General features: G+C 52.1%; 1 long non-coding RNA gene across 2 annotated transcripts; it reads left to right on the top strand.

Moving 5' to 3' along the window:
• Positions 1-238: 238 nt before the first annotated feature.
• LOC145531188 (uncharacterized) lies at positions 239-14,903 on the top strand. 2 transcript variants are annotated; one of them, XR_014072258.1, is made up of 11 exons: positions 239-398; positions 1,210-1,346; positions 3,099-3,169; positions 7,539-7,624; positions 7,749-7,819; positions 8,164-8,310; positions 8,642-8,881; positions 10,929-11,195; positions 13,445-13,577; positions 14,109-14,413; positions 14,550-14,903. It is a non-coding gene; the product is annotated as an uncharacterized LOC145531188 (long non-coding RNA). The 2 variants fall into 2 exon arrangements; XR_014072257.1 differs by lacking the exons at positions 8,164-8,310; positions 8,642-8,881; positions 10,929-11,195 and having other exon boundaries at positions 2,972-3,169.
• Positions 14,904-16,977: the final 2,074 nt, after the last annotated feature.

The following is a 16,977-nucleotide window of genomic DNA, read 5'->3' as shown; positions in this document are numbered from 1 at the left end:
CTGGCTAACAGATTTTCAGGACAGGAGCTCGCAGGGCGTAGTTTCTGTCTCTGTGTGTTTTAACGAGCCCCGTGCGCCGGTTTTGATCCAGGAGTTGCGGGAGTTGCGGCGGCGTGGCTCTGCATCTCTCATTAGCCTGGCCCCTCATCCTCTCCTCACCTGTGGCGCGTCCGCCCCCTCCCCACGCTTTGTTTTGTCATCCGTCCGGTTCCCTCCCCACCCCACCTCCCCGCCAGCCAGTCCATCTGGGACTGTTCAGGCGCCAAGTCCTCCGTTCAGGGTAAAGTCTGTCACACGCGGTCGACCGCTGCGGGAGGGGCGGGAGCCAGGGGCAGGGCTCTGGACGCTGCCCGCTTCGCCTCCCCCGACCCCCGGCCTCCAGCGCTCCCCGCTTTCAGGTCTGTACCCCCCTCCCCCACAGCTGGAGTCCCTGACCCTCTGCCTCCCGAATGGACGCCGCCCAGCCCTCTCTGTGAGGAGCTGCCCCCTGCGCACGGCAAACACCAGCTCTCATGCATGATTCATGGGGGGCGCTTGGCCCGGGAGTGGGCGCCCAGGGAGCAGATCATGAGCCCACAGAAGCGCTTTGGTTCACGGAACATTCTTTCCCTGATGCACATCTGTGCTGCCTGGAAGTGCATTAAAGAGAATCGGATGAGCTGCTGCTTCTAAAATAGGTTCTGAATGTGTAAAGTGCCCGGGGAGGGCGGAGAGTGATGCCAGCTGCCGAAGCACTGGGTCTTCTTTCCGGCTTTGTCCTTGAGGCACAAAGCATCGTGTGCCCTGCAGTGGCCCTCCTGGGTGACTGCGGGGGTGGGGGTGGGGGGCGGGAGGGGGGGAGAGGCAGGCCTGTCTCAGCAAGGGCGGGGCCACCAAGGCCTGAGAGCCTCAGCGTTCCCATCTCTCACCAAGCAATGCTCGTCTGGCTCTGTGGCTATTTCGAGAACAGGAATGGGGTCTCTTACCCTGGCCTAACTAGGAGAGCCCTCGCCTACAGCCTTCACCAGAGACCCAGATTGGGTAAAGCAGCCAAGAGACTTGACAACCTGGCTGGTCCTAGCTCCACCACCCACCCCCTGGGGGCCCTGGGCAAATCACCCAACCTGGAATCGGGGAAAGTGTGCCCTCCTGACTGGAAACAACCCCCTCTCCAGGTGTTATCCCACCGATTTCTGATCTACTTTTCTCTGTGCAAACCACATACTACAGGATATTCAGAGACCGCTTGTCCTGGGGACCAAACCTACAGAGCTGCTAGCCGAGGTGCTCTGAATCAAGAAGGCATGTAAGGCCAAGACTTGGGCCCAAGGCACATGTATTAATCATGTGGTTCATGGCTTCCAGTGGTAAGTGACTAAAATCCCAACCCAACCTGCCTTGCAAAAAGAGGGGACTTACAGGTGAAGGAAGGCTTCAGGCATAGCTGTATCCAGGTATAGAAACAATGTCATCAAAGCTCGCTGCTGTTGCAGCCCGCGGCTGTGCTTTCCTCTCTGTTGGCTTCATTCTCAGGCAGGCCTGGTCCACACGGTACGTTCATGGCCTTGTCAGCCCAGTGGAAGATGGTCCCTCTTGTCCAGGGGCTCAGCTGAAGTCTCAGGGCTAGTCACTGTGTCCAGGAAGATGGACTGTGCAATGAGGGCTGTCATCACTACCCAAGCCACGAGAAACAGGGTGGGGGGAGGACCCCTAGAGGAAACTTGGAGTCATCAGAGGTCTAGGGACAGCATCCTGGGAAGGCAAATACAGCACCAGGCCTGCCCTGTCTCTGTTCTGTGCTGTTTAGACAGATTGAGCCAACAGTTCATGGTTTGGGGTTTGTTCTTGCTGGTGGTCAGGTTAGACGAGTTGGAGTTTGAGCCTGAGCTGCCAAGAGTGGGGCAAACTGCCCAGTGGGTGAGGAGGGAAGCGCGTTGCAAGCAGCAGTGTAGACATGATCACACGTATATGAAGTACCTAAAGTAAAGGGGGCTGTGGAGGGCTGAGGAGACACTGACTAGGAGTCACTGCTTAATGAGGACAGTTTATTTGTACAAAAAGAAAACGGCCAGGAGATGGAGGGAGTGACAGTTGCACCACAATGTAGACGTACTTAATGCCTCTGAACTGTACCCCTGAAAATGGTCAAGATGGTAGATTCTGTGTCACGTGTATTTTATCCAAATTTTTAAAAACTGGGACACAGGATGAAAGAAGCCAGGGTCTGTCTCCCCCCCCCACCCCGCTCCACACGCCTCCTTTTCCTCCACCTCTCTGGCTCCTGCTGCACAGTCCCTTCCTCCTGGCCCTTGCCACGACTCCACCTTCCACCCAGTGGCTCCAGATCCAGGCTCCAGTAAAGCCGCTTCCACCCTCGGCCTCTCCAGTGCCGGGCCGGTTGCCGCTTCCTGTGTGGTTAATCCCTGAGTTGCCTTGTTTTACCTTTTAGCTTCTCCACTCTCTTGTCACCTGAGTTCACTCTTTGTTAAAAAAAAAAAAAAAAAATACCCAGGAGGTTTCTCTTTTCCTCACCGGGACTGTCTGTGATACACCCTAGAGAATGGCTCACATGCCCAGGGGCGGGGGGCACGGGGCATCCTAGCGGCAACTCCAGCAGTCCCGACTGGCTGGGGTGCACTGGGGGCCCAGGAAGTCGGGACGTTTTCTGCCTCTGGGGCAACCTGCTCGACCAAGAATCAAACTCTAGGCCAGTCTGGAGTCTCAGGTCCCCAGCAGGTGGGAACACACGAGGCAGACATTCCATGGGTGCAAAGGAGAAATCAAAGAGAATTCACAAGCACCCTTCGGACAGTGGTTCTGTAAGTAGCTGCAGTGTTTCATTATTTAATCCTTCTTGCGGCAGAAGCTCTTCAAGGCTGGGCTGGGCCCTCCACCCTCACCCCTACCCTGGCCCTCTTGTGCCCTGGGCTGGCCGTGGGGACTCCCTGGGAGATTGTCCCATGACCCCTCAAACCCTCCTGCTTCTCCTCAGATTGGCCCCTGGTTCAAGATCTTCAATCCTGAGCTCATCTCCCTCCTGTCTCCAGGGTCACCCACACTGTCCCCCAGGTGGGCCATGGCCTGGCTGAATCCTGATGCTTCTTGTTGACAGCCACCAGCCTGCCTCCCAGACAGACGGCAAAGAGAGGCCACCTGCATGCTGGACCAATCAGAGAGGCAGAGAGCAAAGGTTAGAACCCCCACCCCGCCCCCGCCCCTGCACGGGGAGTGATGCAAGTGAAGCACAAAGAGGCAGCCGATATCCAGGGTCAGGGCAGGGCAGACTCTGCCCACGTATTGGTGCAGACCAGACTCCTCCCGCAGGCCCAGTTGGAGTTAGGTGGCAGGGGTCGGTAGGGGAAGTCAGGCAGAGAGCAGGGAACCCCCTCTGATTTCTGAACTCTTAGAGGCCTAATACCCTTCTCTGGTCTCAAACTGTGCTTTTATTCTTTGAACAGAAGAATTACAAGTTGCCTGGAGACAGAAACCATTTGCCCTTTGAAATGCAATACCCTAATCTTGCTTAGCTGCGGCAGCATTGTTCTCTGCTTGGGGCTCTAGCTAGTTTTAGGGTGGGACTGACAGCAGAGGGGCGAGCCTGCCCTGGGCCACCTCCAGCCCCCTGCTCCAGCCCAGAGCATCCTGGTCTCTTCTTAGAGCCTTTGTTGGGACTGAGAAGGCAGAAGAGAACTGTCATCTTGTCCCTGGGCTTAACCCATTAGCCCTTGCTCAGGTCTTCTCTTTAGGCCATGAATAAAGGATTTGGCTTCTTCCTGAAGAGCTGAGGACTACAGGAAAGAGAGAAGGATGTCCAGCAGATCCTTCAGAGTAGAGGGGGCAATGCTTGGAGCTCCTGTGCTTGGGGACAGTCTCAGGAGTTTATAAATGTTGTGTCTTCCCGTTGAGATAACCTCACCCCCAGCCCAGCTCTACTGTGATAATGCTGACAGTGGGCCTCTGCTGATTCCCTTGATCTGTCTCCTGATTGATAGACGTTTAGAGGATGTAATGGGTCAGCTGGTGTCCCGACCAAGTTCATGTCCACCGAGAAACTCAGAAGGCGACCTCATTTGGAAGCAGGGTCTTTGTAGATGTCATTACTAAGGTTGGGCTTCCCTGGTGGCTCAGCTGGTGAAGAATCCACCTGCAATGCGGGAGAGCTGGGTTCAGTCCCTGGGTTGGGAAGATCCCCTGGAGAAGGGAACGGCTACCCACTCCAGTATTGTGGCCTGGAGAATTCCATGGACTGTATAGTCCATGGGGTCACAAAGAGTCGGACACGACTGAGCGACTTTCACTTCACTTATTAAGGTTAGAGTTGAGATGAGCTGAATCACAGGACACCCTGGTCCAGTGAGAGTGCCCTTACAAGAGGGACTGTCCCCCCTAGAGACCGGGGGGCCTCGCTTCCAGGCCAGGAACACCTCAACGTGGGATTGCACAGGCCCTCATCCACCTGTTCTCTTCCCTGGCCCCATGAGCACCAGGATATCCTTAAGCCCATCCTCCTGCTCTTGTAGACTGTGCCCCAAGTACACCCCAAGTGCCAGCCAACAGTGTGCCCCAGCCTAGCAGTCAGCAAACTGGCACATCCCAGGAGACCTAAGGATAGGGCAAGGTTGTCAGCCGCCAGCATCCTTTCCAAAGTCTTTAGCAACTGAATACCTCTTAAAGCAAGGCTGAAAATTACTTTGCAGCCCTTCAATTCACGAAGCATTTAGACTTCCTTGTTTTAATGAATTTATATGAAAATCTGGTCCTCCAAATCTGTGCATCCGCCTAAAAATAGTAATTCCGATCTCTGTGTGTTTTCGCAGTGTCGCCCCTTTGACACTAGCGATATTCTAAGCTTCGCGAATCCCTTTAGTAACATGACATTCAACAGTTAGGTGGGATGTGTGGGACCCACCGCCACGCCTGACACAAACTCAGCTCGCGGGAGATTTTTCTTGTTGAGAGAGATGCAGTAAGGTGTGGTGTTCTCTCGTCTCTGCAGTTAACGCAGCATAGTTCTGACTCTAACCACCTGGAGTTAGCAGAGATTTCACAGGTTCAAGGGCATGGTCCCCACCAAGACTGCCCCCACTTCAGACGCCAGCCACACCTTGGCGGTCTCCAGCCCACCCACAATTCTGACCAACCGGCCCCAAATCTGGAAGGTTTTCCGGACCCCCGTCAGTCTCAACAGTTTGCTAGAGTGTCCCACAGGGCTCAGAAGGGCTGTCCTTCTGGTTTTTGTTGTTGTTTAGTTGCTAAGTTGTGTCCGACTCTTTCGCGACCCTTTGAACTGTAGCCCTCTAGGCTCCTCTGTCCATGGGATTTCCCAGGCAAGACTACTGGAGTGACTGCCATTTCCTTCTCCAGTAGATCTTCCTAACCTAGGGACCAAACCCGTGTCTCCTACCTTGGCAGGCAGATTCTTTTACCACCAGGGAAGCCCATCCTTCTGGTTACAGTTTAATTATAAAGAGTGCAGGTCAGGACCAGCCAAATGAAGAGGCTCCAGGGTGAGGTCTGGGAGGGTCTTCTGTGCCCTCTCGCCATAAAATCTGAATGTGTCACCCTCCTGCATACCCATGGATTCAATTAGGAAGCTCCACCAAGCCTCAGGGGCCAGAGCTTTTATTGGGGTTTCATTGTAAGTATGACTAGTTGAGTCACTGGCCACATGATTGAACTCACTCTCCAACTCTCCTCCCCCACCCATCCCCAAAGTGTGGGCTGTGCCTGGCTCCATTCTTGCTACTGTAACAAAATACAGACTATATATAAACTGTAAGTCTACATTTTGTTATAGACCGGGTGGCTATAACAACAATCTATAACACCATATACTGGGTGGCTTAGAAACAACAAACATTTACTTCTCACAGTTCTGGAGACTGGAAAGTGTGGGATCATGTCACCAGGCGATTCAGTGTCTGCTGAAAGCTCACTTCCTGGTTCACAGATGGCCATCTTTTCACGGTGTTCTCATGTGGCCAGGGGGACTAGCAGGCTCCCTGGGGCCTCTTTTATAAGGGTGCAGCCCCATTCACAAGACCTCCACCCTCCCGACCTGATCACCTCCCAAAGGGCCCATCTCCTAATACCATCAAGTTGGGGGTTAGAATTTCAGCATGTGAATTTGAGGGAAACACAAATATTCAGATCAAAATATGTTGACATTACCTGGCTCAAGGACCCAGCCTGCTAGTCATAGGGTTGGTCTCTGTGGCGTGGCCACCCCCATCGTAAACTTAGGTGTGACCCTAGAAGTCCCTGAGAAATAACAGGGACTCCTATCATTCAGGAAGTTCCCAAGATTTCCAAGTTCCCTCCCAGGAACCAGTCACATCCTTTATTACACAGAGCTCAGATCTTGGGTGATTATTTTAATAGGAGGTGCAATTGAACACAACACCTGAGTTCTCAAATTCTGACGGCCACGCTCTAAATGTATCCAAATTAAGGACTTCCCTGGCAGTCCAGTGGTTAAGACTGCCTTCCAGTGCAGGGGCTACAGGTTCTATGGCTGGTTGAGGAGCTAAAATCCCACATGCCTCTCAGCCAGAATAGCAAAATGTAAAACAAAAGCAATATTGTAACAAATTCAACAAAGACTGTAAAAAATGCTCCACAGCAAAACAAAAAAAAAACTTTTTAAAACTTAAAAAAAAAGTATCTAAATTAATCCCATCATCTTACCTGGCAGCACCTTCTAAGAAACACACTATCAAAAGATATTCTGACCTTTGCTTGTGACCCTCAAAGAATGTCACACAGGGATGCATCTTCACTTACTTTTTCCTGTGTTTTGACTCCAACCCCTCTTCCCCAAGAGCTATCCTGGCTCCTCTGAAAGTGTTGAAAGTGTTAGTTGCTCAGTCGTGTCCGTCTCTTTGCAACCCCATGGACTGTAGCCCGCTGGGTTCCTCTGTCTATGGGATTCTCCAGGCAAGAATACTGGAGCGGGTTGCCATTTCCTCCTCCAGGGGATCTTCCTGACCCAGGGATGGAACCTGGGTCTCCTGCATCGAAGGCAGATTTTTTTTTTACCATCTGAGCCACCGGGGAAGCTCCTCTTTCCACGCCTTACTCCAAGAATTCCGCCCTAACCTAGGCCCCAGGAGCTCCGAGTTTCCTCCCCTCCCCCAGGAGGTAAAGGGAGCTCCCAAAGACCATGCCTCTGATTTCATGAATGAAAGGAAGAAGGCGGTGGTGGTTAGTTACTGTGTCCACTTGACTGGCTGACAAGATCCCCGGATTAAACACTCCTCCTGGGTGTTCCTGGGCGAGATTAGCACTTGGAGTCAGTCAAGCCGATGGTCCTCCCCAGTGCAGCTGGGCCTCATCCAGTCCACTGAGAATTGAATAGAACAAAAGACTGAGGGAGGAGGGAGCCACCCCTTTTCAGTATGAATTTCCAAGTTTGAACCAAAAGGGCTGCTGCTGAGCTCTTGATTCCTAAGAACCAGACATCCCCTCCTCCCGCACTGCCTCCCCGGGGCCCTCTGGATTTCAGGAGCAATTCGTCTCAATTCCTGTTTCTAACCAACTCTGTCTCCTGAATGTCTCAGCAACCCAGTCGCCCACTACTTGAAACGGAGAGGAAAGCACGTGTGTCTGCCAGGCCTGATCATGAACAGTAGTCTTCGGATGGAAGGTGATGCTTCCGGACATTCCCAGGTCACTCTCAACTGACCTCACCTGAGGACAGGTGCAGTGAAGGGCACCCCGCCCTGCCCAGGGACCTCCTCACTGGCACCCCCCAATCGTTGGTTTTCCAGCAGTGTTTGCCTTGGGAAGAGGTTGACACGCAGAGCCCCTGTCTGGGAAGCCGTGGCACGGAGGAAGGATGGTAAGTTCCGGTCCGGCCTCCAGGACGCACTGGGTGATCTTGGATGTGTTCCTGGACTTGCAGAGCCATTTCTCTGCCCACAAACTGAGGACAGGAGGGACTCCTTTGCTCAGGCGCCACACAAGCTGCACGAGAACCCCAGACATCAACCGCGCAGCAGAGGGGACGCCGCTGGGCGGCCTTCCCCGCTCTTGCCTTTTTAAAATGTATTTATTCACTCACTTATTTTTGGCTGTGCTGGGTCCTTGTTGCTGCTCTCGGACTTTTCTCTACTTGTGGCGAGCGGGGGCTCCCCTGGGGTGCTGGGTACGGGCTTCTCACTGCAGTGGCTTCTCTTGTTTCAGAGCAGAGGTTCAAGGGCACGTGGGCTTCAATACTTGTGGCACACGGGCTCAGCTGCCCCGAGGCGTGTGGGATCTTTCTGGACCACAGAGTGATCCTGTGTCCCCTGCATTGGCAGGTGGATTCCTAACCACTGGACTGCCAGGGAAGTCTTTTACCTCTTGCTTTTTCTTCAAGAAGTCTTTCTCGAGGCAGACTCCACGCCCCCCCTAGAGTGTCAGCTTGCAGAGCCACGGATAGCCCTCCAAGCCCAGGGTCCCAGTGGGGCGAGCCCAGCCCCTGTCATTGATGACCATGTTCCCATCCCCAGCTCAGGCCAAGGCAGCAGAGATAAACCCTACTCCTGTCTTTGGGGGGCAGAGGGAGCATGGTGAAAGGGTCCCCAGTCTCTCTGGTTTCCTGGATCTTACAAGCCATCCTTGTTGCTTAACTGCCAAACGAGGGAGGAGAAACAAATGACGCTTTTTCTCTTATCCCCAGCTTCTCAGAGCCCCGTGCTGGGCAGTCTGAGTGGAAAGCAGACCCCGTGGCCTGCCCTGCCAGAATCAATTTGACAGAACCCCACGGAGTGTGAGAAACCAATAAGACCCATTCAACTTGAAAGCTCATCTTGTTCAACTGTGTCCATTTTTTCCCCAAGAAATTTCACACCTTGACACAAATGAGAAGATCTTAAGAAAGAATAATTTAATGTTAGGTAGCATTTCAGACCACGATCAGGTATATGGAAATGTCCCCTCTTCTCTGTGGCCAATGGCCTCCTGAGATATATGAAAGGAAGCCCACTCCCCCAAAAGGGTATCCCTCCCATGACAGTAAAGCCCCAAACTGGCTCATCTCACAACAACCTTGTACATCTGATGGTGAAGGCAGGTCAACAAGAATGATGCCTGAGCTGCAATTTAGCTGGTATTAGCTGGGTGGCTCAGAAGGTAAAGAATCTGCCTGCAATGCAGGAGACCCAGGTTCAATCCTTGGGTTGAGAAGATCCTCTGCAGAAGGGAATGGCAACCCACTCCAGTATTCTTGGAGAATTCCATGGACAGAGGAGCCTGGCAGGCTACCTTGCACGGGGTCTCAAAGAGTCGGACACGACTGAGCAACTAACACACACTTGGCATACAGTGAATGCCTAATAAATGTTGAATGGGTGGATGGATGGGTGGATAAGTGAATGAATTATTCAACAGTCCCATCACAAGCCAACATTCATTAAAACCTTGCCATAACTATCTAGACACGGAAGAGTTGTTTACGGAAAAGCAAGAACCGAATTTGCAAACCCTCCTGTTGGCTCCACAATAATTCATGCTCATCTGCGTCTGATAAAATATGGAAGCAATTTTACAGGAACATTTTGCGGTTTAGCGATTCATTTAACTATTTCCTCGGGGGCAAGTCATATATTCTCATCCAGATGTGTGAGGAGTTCCATGAATAAATCTGCAAATATCAAGATGAGGTGCTCCGCACCCCCACCTCAGGCAGCCCGAGTCTGGCTAATGGGGGCATGAAAGTGGAGACCGAGCAAAGTCATTCTGGCCTCTGCTCCCAGTCATGGCCTCCAGACTCCCCATGTCTGACCCCCTGCTGCAGGGACCTGAACCAGCTAAAGCAACTGAGTGCCTGAGTCACTTTCTTCATGGAACTTTGCTCTACCAAGTCCATGCCCGGCACTTGCCATGGCCTCGGAGAGATGAGATACTCTCCATCCCTCGAGCCCCACCTCGAGAACAGCAGGAGGGACACTCAGGAACCACAGCTGCTGCCACTGTCTGCACGGTCCCCACCCTTCAGCCGCACCCCAGCTCCCTGCAGATTCAAGAGCCGATGAACGCGAAGGAGCAGCACCTGCCCGGAGCTGCCTGGCGTTCCATTCTCCTCCTGATTTTCTGGGTCACCGATTTTTAGTTAAACTTTTAATTTTGAGATAGTTGTAGATTCTTTCACAGTTAAGAAATATCACAGACAGATCCCTAAGTCCCCTATACTCAATACTTCCTCCCCTGCCCCCATCCCCCATGGTAATAGCTTGCAAAATGGCAGTACGATGTTGAGTCACCATTTTTTTTTTTCAAATGTTATCTTTCTTTTTTTTCCCCCAAATTGCCATTTGGATATTTTTATTTTTATATTTTTATTTATTTCTTTATCTTTGGCTGTGCCGGGTTGCTGTGTGAGGGCTTTTCTCTGGTTGCAGCGAGTGGGGGCTCCTCTCTAGTTGTGGGGCCCGGGCTTCTCGTGGCGCTGGCTTCTCTTGCTGCAGAGCACAGGCTCCAGGGCACAAGGGTTTCAGCAGTTGTGGCTTATGAGTTCTGGCGCACAGGTTCAGTGGTTGTGGCTCATGGGTGTAGCTGTCCTGAGGCGTGTCTGTTTCCTAATGGGTGGTAAGAAGTGTGAAAGTGAAAGTCGCTCAGTCATGTCCGACTCTCTGCAACCCCATGGACTATACAGTCCATAGAATTCTCCAGGCCAGAATACTGGAGTGGGTAGCCTTTCCCTTCTCCAGGGGCTCGTCCCAATCCAGGGATCGAACCCAGGTCTCCCGCCTTGCAGGCGGATTCTTTACCAGCTGAGCCACCAGGGAAGCCCGATAAGAAATCTGTTTTCACCAAATGGAGACTCTTGGCGCCCTGTTCCCACCCCCAAACCTCTGGACCTCACCGTGGAGTGTCTTCCGTTTTGATAAAGGGCACATGTACAGCCCCAAATTCAAGGTTTCTCGCCCCCTTCCTTAAATTTTTCTACGTTCTCTTTTTTGGCCAAGGAAGTCCTGACCCCACCCGCTCTTCACTCTCCACCCCAGTGACTCTAGCATCAGCCACTGTCAATACTCTTCAGCAGAATCAGCTCCAGAATTTTCAGGGCCCAGTGAGAAACGAACATCCAGGGCCCCGTGTTCCAAACCGATGAGGAATTTCAATATGGCGGCTGCACAGCATCACACCCAGCTCAGGACACTGGGCCCACACCCACAAAGCACCCCCTGCCCTTCAGCCAGAGACCACCAGGAGCACAGCTGTGGATGAACCAGGTTGGCCTTCCTGATTCGACGCAGCAAGGCTGAACACACCATGGGAACCCCCAGGGCGTCTCAGTCAGGACCCATCACATCACAGGACTTGGGCGTCTGTTGTGTGATCTGGAGGAGGGTCTGGGGAAGCAAGGCTTCACCCTGGATTGGATGCCGTCAGGAGTCAGGGTGATGCTCTGGTTGGGCATCTCAATAATTCTTATCTAGACTGTGAGAAGGATGGGCAGAAGATAGAATTGTGATTGGTTAAAAAAGAGAGATGCACAAGGAAATGGCAACCCACTCCAGTACTCTTGCCTGGAAAATTCCATGGATGAAGGGGCCTGGTCGGCTACAGTCCGTGGGGTCGCAAAGAGTCGGACACAACTGAGCGACTTCACTTTCTTTCTTTCTATAGTTCCTTTTGGAGAAGGAAATGGCAACCCACTCCGGTGTTCTTGCCTGGAGAATCCCATGGACAGAGGGGCCTGGTGGGCTGCAATCTATGGGGTTGCAAAGAGTCAGACACGACTAAGCAACTAACACACAAAAAAGAGAGAGAGGGTCACATTAGCCAGGATGGGGGATGTTTGGTTGATTTTGCAGTTTGGATGGTGTCCATGTTTTGTCTGTTTTGGATGTGATTTTGGAAGGGTCTTGCTGCCATCTTGACCCATCTTGGTCACAGAGGGGCCTTGTCTGAGGTTGGTGATCCATGAAATTGTTTATGTCCAACAGGAAAATGCCTTTTTTCCTGCTCACCCATCAGCCCTGGCCATGCTGCCTGCAAGAGCCATCCCCTCGCCCCCGTAACTTGCCTCCCCATCTTTGTGCTCTTTTCTGCACAGCAGCCAGCACGACCCTGTTAAACCAGAAGTCAGGTCATATAGCTCCCCTCTGCATAAACGTCCAGTGGCCTCTGAGTGAATTGAATTGTGTCCAAGGCCTTCCCAGGTGGCTCAGTGGTAAAGAATCCTCCTGCCAAGGCAGAAGACGCAGGTTCAAACCCTGGGTCAGGAAAATCCCCTGGAGGAGGATATGGCAACCCACTCCAGTATTCTTGCCAGGATAATTCCATGGACAGAGGAGCCTGGTGGGTTGCAATCCATAGGGTTGCAAAGAATCGGACATGACTGAGCACACACACCCCTAACCCTGGGTACCTGTGAATGTTAACTTAGTTGGAAATAGGGTCTTGCAGATGTAATTAAGTTAAAGATTTCAAGATGCTATCACACTGGATGTAGAGTCTAACTCCAGTGATTAATGCCCTTATACAAAGAAGACCAGGTAAAGATGGAGACTGAGATTGGAAGGAAGCACCCACAGCCGAGAAACACTTGGGCCCACCTTTAGAAGCTGGAATAGGCAGGGAAGGATCCCTCCATGGATCCTGCAGAGAGACCATGGCCAATATCCTGATTTTGGACTTCCATCCTCCAGAACTATGAGAGAACACATTTCTGTCTTAAATCACCAAGTTTGTGGTACTTCGTTGCTAGAGCCCAAAGAAATGAATTGTTGTTGTTTAGGAGATAAATCGTGTCCGACTCTTTTGTGACCCCATAGACTGTAGCCCACCAGGCTCCTCTGTCCATGGGATTTCCCAGGCAAGAATACTGGAGTGGGTTGCCATTTCCTTCTCCAGGGGATCTTCCCGACCCAGAGGATAGAACCCAAGTCCCCTGCATTGGCAGGAGGATTCTTTACTGCTGAGCCACCAGGGAAGCCAGGGAAATGAATACAGTCTCCTATTGCAATTAGAAAAGAACCCCAATCCCTTCCCAGGACCAACAGCCCCCACAGGACCTGCTTCTCTCAACCTCTTTCACATATAACTTCCCCCAGTGCCCACTAGGCTCCAGCCACATCCACCTGACTTTTCCCATTGAATGTGCTGTGCCCACTGCCTGGAATCCAATGCTCTGATCTTTGCATGGTTGGTCACGTTCATCATTTCGGTCTCCATGCAGATGCCCCCTCCTCTGGAAGGCCTTCCTTAACTTCCTTGGTTAAAATGATGCTCCCTGACCTGCTACTCGCCCTCTCTCCTGTTGCTGATTTAATCTCCTCCTGCTGCTGCAGTTCTATCACGTATCTGTTGTTTGTCTCCATCCCCGAAGTGAAGGCTCCATGGGGGGATCCGTGGGGGGTCAGGGACATCCCTGGTCTCCCAGCTTCTTTATTGAACAAACATACATACCATGTTTACTGTATGCCAGGCACTCAGCCAAATGCTTTACAAACATTACCTCATTTAACCTTTACAGATGAGGAAACCGAGGCACAGAGAGTTTAAGTCACTTGCCCAGGGTCACACAGCTTGTCAGTGGTAGAGGCACCCAGAGTTGGTGAGCCTAAACCCTCTGCTTGACCCAGAAGACTTCAGACAGCGTCTGCCGGGTGAGTGGGTGTCCCCTGAAGAGTGAGCCCCAGCAACATCCCAGGTGGGAGGGGGGGATCCATGTCAGGACCTCATCCATTGCTCCCACCAGGGGTCAGGGGTGAGTGTGGGAGAGAAACGCAGCGATGAAGAGGGTTCTGGAACAGCTCTGAGCCCCCTGCACCCCGGATGTGGGCTGCCCCCAGAGTGCCAGACCCCCTCTGTCCCCACGCCCCCCTCACCCCCATCTCTGCAAAGTGCCCTCTGCCCACCTCTCTGCCCACCTGGGCCCTGAGCTCTGGGGGCAGGGGGCCTGGTGTTCACCAGCGGGTCCTGCACCGGGCCCCTCCAAACCCTCCGACTCCCGCTCCAGCTGACCCAGCCCAGTGCTCCCTGGGGCTGCCCCAGCCCCCAGGCCCCTGCGGGTCATCCGGACCAGGGCCGCAGCCCACCTTCCTTCAGCCACAGCTCCTGGGGCTGCCAGCCTTGGGGGCGGGGGTGTCGGCTTCTCTGTGCTCAGGCACTTTCTGGCATGTTTTATGTGATATTAGCACTTCCGTGCATCGGTCAGCACTCCTAGGAAGCAGAAAGGAAGTGGGCGGATGAAGAAACACATTTCGTAAAAAAGGAAAGGGAGCGGTCGAGGGAAGCATCGTCAGAAAGGAGACCCGCCAGGAAGAAGGTGGAGGTGGGCAAGGCTGGACGTGGGCGAGAAAGGAAGCTCCGCTTGCACCCCAAGCAAGCAGGAGTCCCGGGGAGAAGAGAAACAGCCCCCCAGGCCCCGGCCGGCGCCTGCAAGCCCTCAGCGACCCTTCTGGCTGGAAGCCTCGCAGTCAGCCCGCTTTATGGTTCAGTGGTGAGTTTTTATTTTCAGGTTAAAAAAAAAAAAGAATAACTATCTGGTTCTTTCAGCAACTCATTTTTCTCAGCGTTTCTCTCGGGCCCTCGAAGGCTGTAAACAGAGTTTATGGCTGCCCTGGGTTTCCTCCAAGGTCTTAGGAGCTTCTGTTTCCTGCTGGTTGTGAGGCGGAGTGGAAAGCAAGCTCTCGGCTGAGCTGTCTCTGTCTCCAGGGGCATCAGATGAGGTGATTCCATTGTAACCGGAGGCACTTTTAGATAAAGGACTCTAACCGCCTGGTCTCGGAAAACCCACTACAGAAATACCCACCTGCCTCTAATAGACTGAAAGAAGTATTCTCCACATCTCTTAATCAGCATCCGCCACAGTCAGGATCCGGGCAAGAGAGATCTGATTCTGGAAACTTCCCTGGATTCAAGCCATGGTTCTTTTCCACCTCTCTCAAAATTATATCCTTTGAATATGTTGCACTTCATGATTTATACAACAAGTTTCTTTTGTTTGTTTTTTAAAGATTTTTTTTTTTGATGTGGACCGTTTTAAAAGTCTCTATTGAATTTGTTACAATCTTGTTGACAACCTAGACACCATATTAAAAAGCAGACATCACTTTGCCAACAAACGTCTGTCTAGTCAGAGCTATCGTTTTTGCAGTAGTCGTGTACAGATGTGAGAGCTGGACCATAAAACAGGCTGAGTGCTGAAGGACTGATGCTTTCTGATTGCGGTGCTGGAGAACTCTTGAGAGCCCCTTGGACTGCACGGAGATCAAACTAGTCAATCCAAAAGGAACTCAACCCTGAATACTCATTGGAAGTACTGATGCTGAAGCTGAAGCTCCAGTACTTTGACCACCTGATGCAGAGAGCCGAATCATTGGAAAAGACCCTGATGCTGGGAAAGAGTGAGGACAGGAGAAGAGGGTGACAGAGGATGAGATGGTTAGATACTCAATGGACATGAGTTGGAGCAAACTCTGGAAGTTAGGGAAGGACAGAGGAACCTGGCATGCTGTAGTCCATGGGGTTACCAAGAGTCAGACGTGACTTAGCAACTGAACAACAATCTTGTTTCTGTTTTAAGTTCTGGTTTTATGACGCCTCTGGCCTTGAGGCATCTTAGCTCCCTGACCAGGGATTGAACCTGCACGGCCTGCATCGGAAGGCAAAGTCCTAACCTCTGGACTGCCAAGGGAGTCCCCATAAAGCAGTTTTGCAAACATATTTTCACCTGGCTTTCGCGTGTCTTCTAGGGCGAGAGCTCACTCAGGAAGCTCTCCTGACTTGACCCCAGCCCCCATCTGTGAGCCAGGGAGGAGGGGTCAGAGTCCAGGGCCAGTTTGGAGCCCTTTCGCTAGTGGGAAGGTCACTGTCATCTAAGGGCTCACACTTCCCTAGGACTTGCTTCTCTCCTTTGACCTGTGATGCCGGTGAACCTAGGGAGCGATGAGACTCAGTGACGGGACCCGGCCAACACTCCTCCTTGGCCCCCTCCTCCTCCTCTCACTCGGATCTAACAGGCAGAGCACAGGGCCGGGCACTCTCTCTTCCCTCATGGGGCAGCCAGGTGCTCAATCCAGGCCAGCTGGGTCTTAGGCTCTGGGGATCAACATGGTCTGTCTTGCTCCCTGCCTGTCTCAGGATGCATCTTCTGGGGCTGGTGGATATGAACAATTGGTCTTTTGTCCCAAATCCCTGCAAAGCAGTCCACCACTTGGGTTATTAGGCCCAGAGGGGATGGCCAGGTCCTGCCGTGGCACCTGTGAGACGTGGACCCCGGGGTGGGGGTGAGCTTGACCCCAGCCTCAGAAGCAGTTTCTTCCATGGGGTCTGTGTAGGCAGCATCTGGCCTCATATGGGAGGAAGGACCCCAAGATGTGGGTGCCCCACCTTGGCCTGGGCTGATTTTCCACCATGAGCCCACACAAGGCTGGCTACTCATGGTCAGCCCATTAGAAAGGATTTAAAATAATAATAAATATTACCATTGGTGGCTACAAATTATTATTAAATGAACTGCTATGTAAATGAACCCTGGGAAGCATCTTAAATTTCAACGTAAGAAAAACCAAACGTTTCTGCTTTCTGATTCTATTAGAATCCCAGCAAAGCATGCCGTGTACTTTCCAATGCAAAGCTGTGCTAGACCATAGGTTGAGAGGAACAGTTCCTAGAAGGTTCTAGAAGGACCCACTTGGTCCACACCCAGAAGTCCTCCTGTGCAGCCACTGGAGGTACCCAGGCTCGGCACTCAGAGGTCAGTTATCATCTGCGTCTGCTTGTTTTAAAGGAGCATCTTGTCTTCCTTAGCCAGTAGGAAGGAAGTTTCTGTGATGGTTAATTATATGTATCAACTTCACTGGATCACAGGGGATATATATATATAGGTTCTGTTTCTCTGGAGAACCTTAATTAATACAGTTTCCTTTTTGTGCCTAAAAACATCTCTTTTTTAAGAGGTTGTTTTCTCTCCTTCCCCCTCAGCTCGTCACCCCTATTCTGTAAATACTACAGGATGAGAAGCAATTAATTCACCTGCGAGAAACAGGAGATCAGACTTCT

The sequence above is a fragment of the Giraffa tippelskirchi genome, chromosome 13, assembly GCF_054371585.1.
Source record: "Giraffa tippelskirchi isolate mGirTip1 chromosome 13, T2T-mGirTip1v1.2.pri, whole genome shotgun sequence".
Taxonomy (NCBI): domain Eukaryota; kingdom Metazoa; phylum Chordata; class Mammalia; order Artiodactyla; family Giraffidae; genus Giraffa; species Giraffa tippelskirchi.
This window is presented reverse-complemented; position numbering and strand designations above follow the sequence as displayed.